This window comes from Nyctibius grandis, chromosome W (genome assembly GCF_013368605.1).
Source record: "Nyctibius grandis isolate bNycGra1 chromosome W, bNycGra1.pri, whole genome shotgun sequence".
Taxonomy (NCBI): Eukaryota; Metazoa; Chordata; class Aves; order Nyctibiiformes; family Nyctibiidae; genus Nyctibius; species Nyctibius grandis.
The window spans coordinates 26,301,097-26,310,830 of NC_090694.1; the positions used below are offsets into that span (position 1 = coordinate 26,301,097).

The following is a 9,734-nucleotide window of genomic DNA, read 5'->3' on the forward strand; positions in this document are numbered from 1 at the left end:
CACCTCATTCATCAGTGGGCCTACATTGCCTCTAGTGTTGGCTTTACCTGCAATGTATTTGAAGAAGCCCTTTCTGTTGTCCTTGACCTCTCTTGCAAGGTTTAATTCCAAGGAGGCCTTAGCTTTCCTAGTTGCCTCCCTACATCCTCTGACAACAGATTTATATTCCTCCCAAGTGGCCAGCCCCTCCTTCCATGATCTGTACACCCTCTTCTTCCACTTGAGTTTGCCCAGCAGTTCCCTGTTTAACCATGCAGGTCTCCTGGTACCCTTCCTTGACTTCCTACCTGCTGGGATGCTCTGATCTTGAGCTCGGAAGAAGCAGTCCTTGAATGCTAACCAACTATCTTGGGCCCCCTTACCTTCTAGTACCCTGTCCCATGGGATTTCCCCTAGCAATTGCTTGAAAAGGCCAAAGTTGGCCCTCCTGAAGTCCAGGGTTGTGATTCTGCTAGCTATTCTGGTCCTGCCACATGAGATCCTGAACTCTACCATCTCATGGTCACTACAACCAAGGCTGCCCTCAACCTTCACCTCTTCAACCAGACCCTCCTTGTTAGTGAGGATAAGATCCAGCAGCGCTCCTCTCCTAGTTGGCTCATCCACCATTTGCATCAGAAAGTTATCATCAATGCACTGGAGGAACCTCCTGGACTGAGGATGGCTGGCTGAGTAGGCCTCCCAGCAAATATCAGGGTAGTTGAAATCCCCCATGACAACCAGGCCCTGTAATTGCGAGACTGCTCTCAGCTGCCTGTAGAAGGCCTCATCACCCTCCTCATCCTGATCCAGTGGCCTGTAATAGACACCCACAACAGTATCACCCCTGCCAGCCTGCCCCTTAATTCGCACCCACAAACTCTCAACTCGCTCCTGATCCGCCCCTGGACAGAACTCAATACATTCTAGCTGCTCACTCACATAAAGAGCAACTCCACCACCTCTCCTTAGTGGCCTGTCTTTCCTGAACAGGACATAGCCATCCATGACCACATTCCAGTCATGCGAGGCGTCCCACCAAGTCTCTGTAATTGCCACTAGATCATAGCCCCCCGATCGAACACGGATTTCCAACTCCTCCTGTTTATTCCCCATGCTGCGTGCATTGGTGTACAGGCATTTCAGGGAGCGAGCTGAGCACACCGATTTCACCCCAGGGGGATGGGAGGCCTCCTGGTCTACCTCAACACTAGAGCGTTGCCCCAGTGGTGCAAGCCCAGCTACTACCCCATCCCCCTTCGAATCTAGTTTAAAGCTCTCCGAATGAGCCCTGCTAATTCCTGTCCCAGAACCCTTTTGCCCCTACGACATAAACCTTTCCCATGTATTAACGTCACGCCTGGTGTCTTATAAAACCAGCCATTATCAAAGAACCCAAAGCCCTGCCTGTAGCACCAGTCTCGTAGCCAGGCATTAAGAGAGAATCCTACTATTCCATCCCACGTCATCACCTGAAAATGGAAGGAGGGAGGAGAAAACAACTTGTGCCCCAGACTCTTTCACCAACCGTCCTAGGGCCTTGTAGTCTTTCTTCATCCCCCTCAGACTACGGGATGCAGCTTCTTCCCCACCTGTCTGGAAGATCAGCAGGGGGTAGTAGTCTGTGGCCTGCACCAGGTTGGGGAGTTTCCTGGTGATATCCCTGATTCAGGCTCCAGGCAGGCTGCAGACCTCCCTGTGATGGGGGTCAGCTCTGCATATTGGGCCCTCAGATCCCTTTAGGAAGGAGTCTCCAACCACTAAAACTCTTCTCTTCTTCCTTGTGGAGGAGGTAGCTATACGCCTGTCAGGTTTTTCTGACTGTGGTGGGACCTCTGATATAGGTTGCCTCTCCACCACATCCCCATTGGACCGGCTGTATTCCACTAGGGCTTCATATCTATTGCTCAGAGGCACCTGTGGAGGCAAGGTAGGCAAGGAGGGCACTCGCCTTTTGCCACAGCCATAGACTTGCCTCCACTCACTCCTCTCCTCTAGGTTATTGTTTTCCACCTGAGAGGGGCAGAGTACAGGGGTCCCTCGATCCTGGGAGCTCTCCGGCAGGTGCTCCCATTTTTGTTGCAGGGAAGGCAGAGCCTGGCTCCACCAGTCTATCTCCATTTCAGCCTCCCGAATGCTCCTAAGCCTTTCTACTTCGGCTTGAAGCCTTTCAACCTGGCTTTGCAGCTGTGCCGCTCGGCCGAGCAGATCATCTACCTGCTCACAGCGCACACAGCCCCCTGTCACCACAGAGACGCTGTAGCATTCCCTGCAGCCTGCGACCTGCACCATCGCCTCCTTCCGTGGGAGCTCTGTCTGGGTTCCCACATCCATTTTGGTCTTCTTCCGCCGGGTAGATACCATTGTTCTTTCACTGAGCTGGGAAATACCTGTTGGTGACACCCCTGGTCCACAGCTCCTTGGCACCTTCCTCGCCTTGTGCACTGGGAGGGAGTCAGCGCCCTCCCCAACGAGCTGCAAACGGCTGTGGCCTCCCCTGCCCTGGGACACACCCAGTCAGAGCTGAGTCTCCTCTTTCACCCAGGAGCCGCTCCTCTGCTCCCTCTGGGAGTCTCCCTCTCCCCTCTGGGCAGGGACTGATTGCAAATCAGTACAAATGTAATTTGTTGCAAATTGCAGGATGGGAGTACCTGTACAGTAAGACCATATGTGATGCCTGTCCCCATTTGTTTACTGGGGAGAGATGCATTAAGTCAATTAGGGGCACGTTTGGTAACTAACAGTGAGGGTTTTTAGATGCGGCCATTGATGAAGGGCGACCAATCCTAAAACTAACCTGGAAAACAGAAACCCCAGTTTGGGTTGATCAATGGCCGCTGTCTGCAGAAAAAAATCTCCCACCTTGAAAGCTTGGTACAGGATCAACTGGAAAAAGGTCATATTGAGCCCACAACAAGCCCATGGAACACCCCAATATTTACTATTCCGAAAAAAAGTGGCAAATGGCGTTTGTTACATGACCTTCGAAAAATCAATGAGGTCATGGATGATATGGGAACCCTACAACCAGGGCTCCCATCCCCCAATACGGTCCCTAAAGATTGGGACATTTTAATCATTGACTTAAAAGATTGTTTCTTCACCATCCCTTTGCACCCTGATGACTATCAGAAATTTGCTTTTTCGGTGCCATCAGTGAACAAAGCTGCACCTATGAAACGCTATCATTGGGTTGTGTTACCACAGGGAATGAAAAATTCACCGACAATGTGTCAAATGTATGTGGCCTGGGCACTTGCTCCTGTGCGAAGGAATTTTCCAAATTTTATCATATACCATTATATGGATGACATTCTAATAGCAGGGAAACAATTGGATAAAAAACAACTGATTAATACACTGCAGACTGAACTAGCAAAAGGGGGATTGCAAATAGCCCCAGAAAAGGTACAACAGGAGGAAAATTGGAAGTACCTTGGGTGGGAAATTACCAAAACAACTGTTAGACCCCAAAAACTAGAAATTCGTGTGAATATCAGTACTTTAAATGATGTACAAAAACTGTTGGGAGACCTCAATTGGGTGCGAACCCTGTGTGGTCTCACCAATGCTGAATTGGCACCTTTGATGCAATTGCTAAAGGGAGGAGGCGGTGCAGATGCCCCCCGCACATTGACACAGGAAGCTGCGCAGGCATTGAAACACCTGAGTACCAAAATAGCTATGGCATACACTCACCGTTGGGACCCAGATTACAGTATTGGAGTATCGGTTATCAATCACGATCGCCACCCCCTGGCATTAATTATGCAGTGGGTGACTGACAAGGATCCTCTACATGTGCTGGAATGGATCTTTTTGCCAATGCAACCAAAACGTACCATCACTACGAAAGTAGAGGCCATAGCGCAACTTGTAATGAAAGGAAGGCAGAGGGTTGTAGAGATAGCAGGCGTCGAACCTGCTTTTTTGGTTATTCCACTGGTTGCAGAGCATCTACAATGGGCATTACAAAATTCCATACCATTACAAGTTGCGTTATTGGATTATAGGGGCGAGTTGAAGGTACATCTACCCCCTCACAAATACTTCTCTGTGCTGCAATTGGGTCAATGGGAGGAATTACCAAAAAGGTCAGAACGTCCGGTCAGTGGTGTCACCGTTTTTACAGATGCTGGAGGCAAAGCCCAAAAAGCAGCACTAACATGGCTAGACAATGGGAAGTGGCATGATGTAATTTTATCTGACATTCAGGGGTCTACACAACAATTAGAATTGCGAGCTGTGGTGGAGGTCTTCCGGCGATGGAACACAGCACCTGTTAATGTGGCATGTGACTCTTTATATGTCGTAGGGATTGTCCAGAGGATGGAGCGTGCTCTGCTCAAAGAGATAGCTAATGAACAACTATACCAACTTTTTCATGAATTATGGCTTTTGCTGGCAGAGCGACTGCATCCATATTTCATCACACATATCCGTAGTCACACAGGACTCCTGGAAGGCTTAGCTGAAGGCAATGCTCGGGCAGACAAACTTGTCGCACCTGCCTGGGCTGCGCCTTCAATTGATCGCTTCGCTCAAGCACAACGATCCCATGCCTTTTTCCATCAATCTGCTAAGGTACTGCGGCGTCAGTTTGGGCTACGCAGTGCAGATGCACGTGGGATAGTCCAGTCCTGTCCAGACTGTCAACATCTTGGGGGTGGTTTAGCACCTGGTGTCAACCCCCGCGGTACTGGACCCTTGGAGATATGGCAAATGGATGTAACACACATCCCCGAATTTGGACGGCTGAAATATGTCCACGTGAGTGTTGACTGTTTCTCCCTTGCTACCTGGGCTACAGCACAAACAGGCGAATCCAGCAAACACGTTCAACGACACATGCGTTCTGCTATTGCGGCCCTGGGCATTCCACAGACGATTAAAACGGACAATGGCCCAGGCTATGTGGCACGTGCCACACAGGACTTTTTCCAACTGTGGGGTATAACACATGTAACGGGCGTCCCACATTCACCAACGGGACAAGCTATTGTGGAGCGCATGAATCAAACTCTGAAACACCTTTTACAAAAACAAAAAGGGGGAGAGCCAGGGCTATCTCCTCCTGACAGGTTGTGTAAAGCGCTTTATGTACTAAACCTTTTACGCTTGCTGCAGGACTACTCTGTACCTCCAGCGGTAAAACATGGTGCAGGGTTAAAGGGAGGTATAGAGGCTTTTCAGAAAGAACAGGAACAAGCCAAAGTGATGGTAAAAAATGGGGTGACTGGTGTGTGGGAAGGTCCAATGAAATTAATAATGTTGGGTCGAGGGTATGCATGTGTCGTTACAGATACAGGAGCCAAATGGGTACCAGCTAAGTGGGTGAAGCCGTGGCTACAAAAACAACCTGAACTACAGGAGCCAACTCAGGATCTGCCTCGGAACACTGACCTCTCGAGAGATCCAGTGCCCTGACTGCGGGAAGTGTGAAAAAAGGTTTGCGTGGGAGGTACAGAAAAGGGAGCAAAAGGCACAGTCATGATGAAGCAAGGGGTTGTTTTTTCTGTGTTAAGCCTGCTTTGGATCCTGGGCCTGACAAAAGGTCATCAACCGATAGACCTTCCACCGACACCGTGGAAGGGGAGTCACAACGTTTGGGTGACTCTGATGCAGAGCCTGAACCAGACGCAGTTTTGTGCCTCCTTAGCTCAACCTGAACAACCCTTTCATACATTTCTAGTGGGGGTCCCCTTAAACAGATCTGAAAGTAAGGAGATAGTGGCAGGGTTGAATGTGCTGAAACAGAGCCTCTGTGAGAATGCAATGAAATGTGGTGAACATTGGGATTTATGGGACGATAGCTTGCCTGTCAGTCCCTTAGAGCCCCAAGAACTTGACATCCTAGGAACTTTAGAGGCGGAATCCTGTGTATTTTTCAATTACACAGAGGGATCAAACATTTATCAGAACAACATAAAGAGATTACAAAATGTCACACCCAGTAATCCATTGTGGCAAAATGAATCTATCTGGTGTGCAAACGTAGGGCGCAGTCGAACAGAGCCAGCACCGGATTTGGCCATGCCTAGAAAATTACCAGAAGGTTTATTCCTAATTTGTGGAGATAGGGCTTGGCCAGGGCTGCCCAGTAAAAAACTGGGAGGTCCGTGTACCATAGGTAAATTAAGCTTACTAATGCCTACACAAAAGGTCATATTAAACCACACTAACCTACACAAGATTAAAAGAAGTGTCACTACATTAGGGAAAGAATGTAAAGATGAGGTAGAACTATGGTCTAGGACCAAAGGAGTTCTTTCTTCTATTTTTGCCCCGGGTGTTGCTGCTGCACAAGGACTAACACAATTGCGAAATTTAGCTTGCTGGGTTGCAGAAAGAGCTGATCAAACTTCTAGAATTTTAGGAACATTAGCCAATGATGTAGATAGTATCCGACATGCTACCTTACAAAATAGAGCTGCTATAGATTTTTTATTATTAGTGCACGGTCACGGATGTCAGGAGTTTGATGGGATGTGTTGCATGGATCTGAACGATCATTCCAGGTCAATTCATAAGCAGATCAAAGAGCTCATGGATGCCACACAGAAAATACGGGAACAGCATGGGTTCCTGGATGACTGGTTGGGTAATTTGGGAATTGGAGGGTGGCTGGTCGGATTGATTAAAATGCTATTGATGGGATTGTTTGTGATTTGTATTATCATCCTTGTATTACCGTGTTTATCCTCCTGCTTGCAAAGGGCCCTGCAGCGGACGATAAACACGGCCTTTCTGGCTCAAGAAAAGAAAGGGGGAATTGTAGAGGGGTTTTTGGAGCAGAATGGTCATGTAATGAGCCAGAAGTATGAGAGTATAGAGTGAAGGCCTAGCTGCGTGAGAAGATTCATGTAGCTAGTGTCAACAAGTCGACCTTGGAGAGATGAGGAAAAACAGCAGCTGAGCAAACAAGAATTGAGGGAGTAGCCCGTGGGAACCGAACACGGAGGAGAAGAAACAAGAACTGATGGAGCCAATTAAGGAAGGACCAGTGGCAGAGCAGTGACCAATCAACACATCAAAGAAGAGTATGTTTAGTAATATTAACCAATAGCAATGCACATGCTTACAGCCAGGGAAAGTACAAAATGTATAAAAGGGACAGCTTATGTTTAATAAACGTCTTCACTTTGATTCACATTGGATTGTGTGGAGGCGTGTTCCTTCTCCTCATGCATTGGCAAAAAGATCCATTCCAGCACATGTAGAGGATCCTTGTCAGTCACCCACTGCATAATTAATGCCAGGGGGTGGCGATCGTGATTGATAACCGATACTCCAATACTGTAATCTGGGTCCCAACGGTGAGTGTATGCCATAGCTATTTTGGTACTCAGGTGTTTCAATGCCTGCGCAGCTTCCTGTGTCAATGTGCGGGGGGCATCTGCACCGCCTCCTCCCTTTAGCAATTGCATCAAAGGTGCCAATTCAGCATTGGTGAGACCACACAGGGTTCGCACCCAATTGAGGTCTCCCAACAGTTTTTGTACATCATTTAAAGTACTGATATTCACACGAATTTCTAGTTTTTGGGGTCTAACAGTTGTTTTGGTAATTTCCCACCCAAGGTACTTCCAATTTTCCTCCTGTTGTACCTTTTCTGGGGCTATTTGCAATCCCCCTTTTGCTAGTTCAGTCTGCAGTGTATTAATCAGTTGTTTTTTATCCAATTGTTTCCCTGCTATTAGAATGTCATCCATATAATGGTATATGATAAAATTTGGAAAATTCCTTCGCACAGGAGCAAGTGCCCAGGCCACATACATTTGACACATTGTCGGTGAATTTTTCATTCCCTGTGGTAACACAACCCAATGATAGCGTTTCATAGGTGCAGCTTTGTTCACTGATGGCACCGAAAAAGCAAATTTCTGATAGTCATCAGGGTGCAAAGGGATGGTGAAGAAACAATCTTTTAAGTCAATGATTAAAATGTCCCAATCTTTAGGGACCGTATTGGGGGATGGGAGCCCTGGTTGTAGGGTTCCCATATCATCCATGACCTCATTGATTTTTCGAAGGTCATGTAACAAACGCCATTTGCCACTTTTTTTTCAGAATAGTAAATATTGGGGTGTTCCATGGACTTGTTGTGGTTCAATATGACCTTTTTCCAGTTGCTCCTGTACCAAGCTTTCAAGGTGGGAGATTTTTTTCTGCAGACAGCGGCCATTGATCAACCCAAACTGGGGTTTCTGTTTTCCAGGTTAGTTTTAGGATTGGTCGCCCTTCATCAATGGCCGCCTCTAAAAACCCTCACTGTTAGTTACCAAACGTGCCCCTAATTGACTTAATGCATCTCTCCCCAGTAAACAAATGGGGACAGGCATCACATATGGTCTTACTGTACAGGTACTCCCATCCTGCAATTTGCAACAAATCACATTTGTACTGATTTTAGTGGTCTGTATTCCCCCGACCCCCAAAATGGGCGTAGGGGGGATCTCCAATGGCCACGAATGAGGCCACGCTGCTTGACTGATTATTGTAACGTCTGCTCCAGTATCAATCAGCATAATGACCACGCAAGTTTTCCCACCAGGTCCTTTTAGTGTTACCCGTTCTGTTGGTTTTGCCTTGCTGATATCCATTGCCAGATAAATGTCAGCCTGGCCTGTTGATCCAAAATCCCCAACCCTTCCTATCCGATTCCCAGCTGTGGGCACAGCTGATTTAAAGGGGACCAGTTGTCCAATTTTTTCTCCTTTGGGTATATGAATTGGTGGCAGGGGGGTCCATACCATAATAGATATGACCCCCGTAAAATCGGCATCGATTATACCGGGTAAGACGAAAAGACCTTTTCGGGCCGTAGAGGATCACCTGATAAGTAAGGCACTCAACCCATGACCCAGTGGTCCTTTCATATCGGTGGGTATACATTGTACTTGCGGGTCTATCAGAGTCACCTCTACTGCTGTGTCAATGTCCACCCCAGCACTCCCTCTTGTGGTGGCGGCGATGCCATCCAGGCAGCCCGGGTGGAAGACCTGTTTTGTGTCATCGCGCTGGGTCTCCTCGCGCTCGCCCCCCCACCCCCCCGGTTTCCCAGCTGAGTTCCCTGCTTAGTGAATCTAGATCGGCATTCATCTGCACGGTGACCGTATTTCTGGCAGCGATTGTAGGTCCCTGTAAACCAATGACTTTTTACTCGGCATTGAACCTTATGGTGTCCCGGTTTGCTGCAGTTGTAACATTTTGGTCCCTGATCGCCTCTCCCTGATCGTATTAGAGGTTTCACCACAGCCGCAAAGGCTGACGCCATGTATCCTGCTGTTTCTTCTGCTGTTCCTACGCGCTCACACGCATCCATCATTTCTGCCAGGCTAGAATTTTTGGGTAATGTCTGTAAAATGCGCTTACAAGTAGGATTAGTATTGTCGACTGCCAACGACATTAGCAATGCCTCTCGAGCTACATCGGTCAGCGATGCCCTTTCCAATGCTTCACGCAATCTTTCTAAAAATGTCATATAAGGCTCAGATGGATCTTGCCTTATTTTTGTATAGGCAGGAATTACTTTCCCATCTTCTGGGAGGGTTTTAAAAGCTTCTCGGGCTAAGGTGGCAGTAAGTGCCAAGGCTTCTGGTCTAAGTCGTGCCAGTCGTTGTGGATCACTAAACTGCCCTTCTCCCACCAGTTGGTCAAATGTTATCCCTAAAAGTGGATCATTATCTCCCCTCCCCAGGTTTTCCACCGCTGCAGCCTGTGCTGCATCATGCCACCTCGTCCACCACAAGAGT

The 9,734-nt window shown here is 48.0% G+C and overlaps 1 long non-coding RNA gene across 1 annotated transcript; it reads left to right on the top strand.

Moving 5' to 3' along the window:
• The first annotated feature begins 4,529 nt into the window (after positions 1–4,529).
• LOC137675797 (uncharacterized) lies at positions 4,530–6,840 on the top strand. The gene is made up of 3 exons (XR_011050007.1): positions 4,530–4,749; positions 5,282–5,427; positions 6,696–6,840. It is a non-coding gene; the product is annotated as an uncharacterized lncRNA (long non-coding RNA).
• Positions 6,841–9,734: the final 2,894 nt, after the last annotated feature.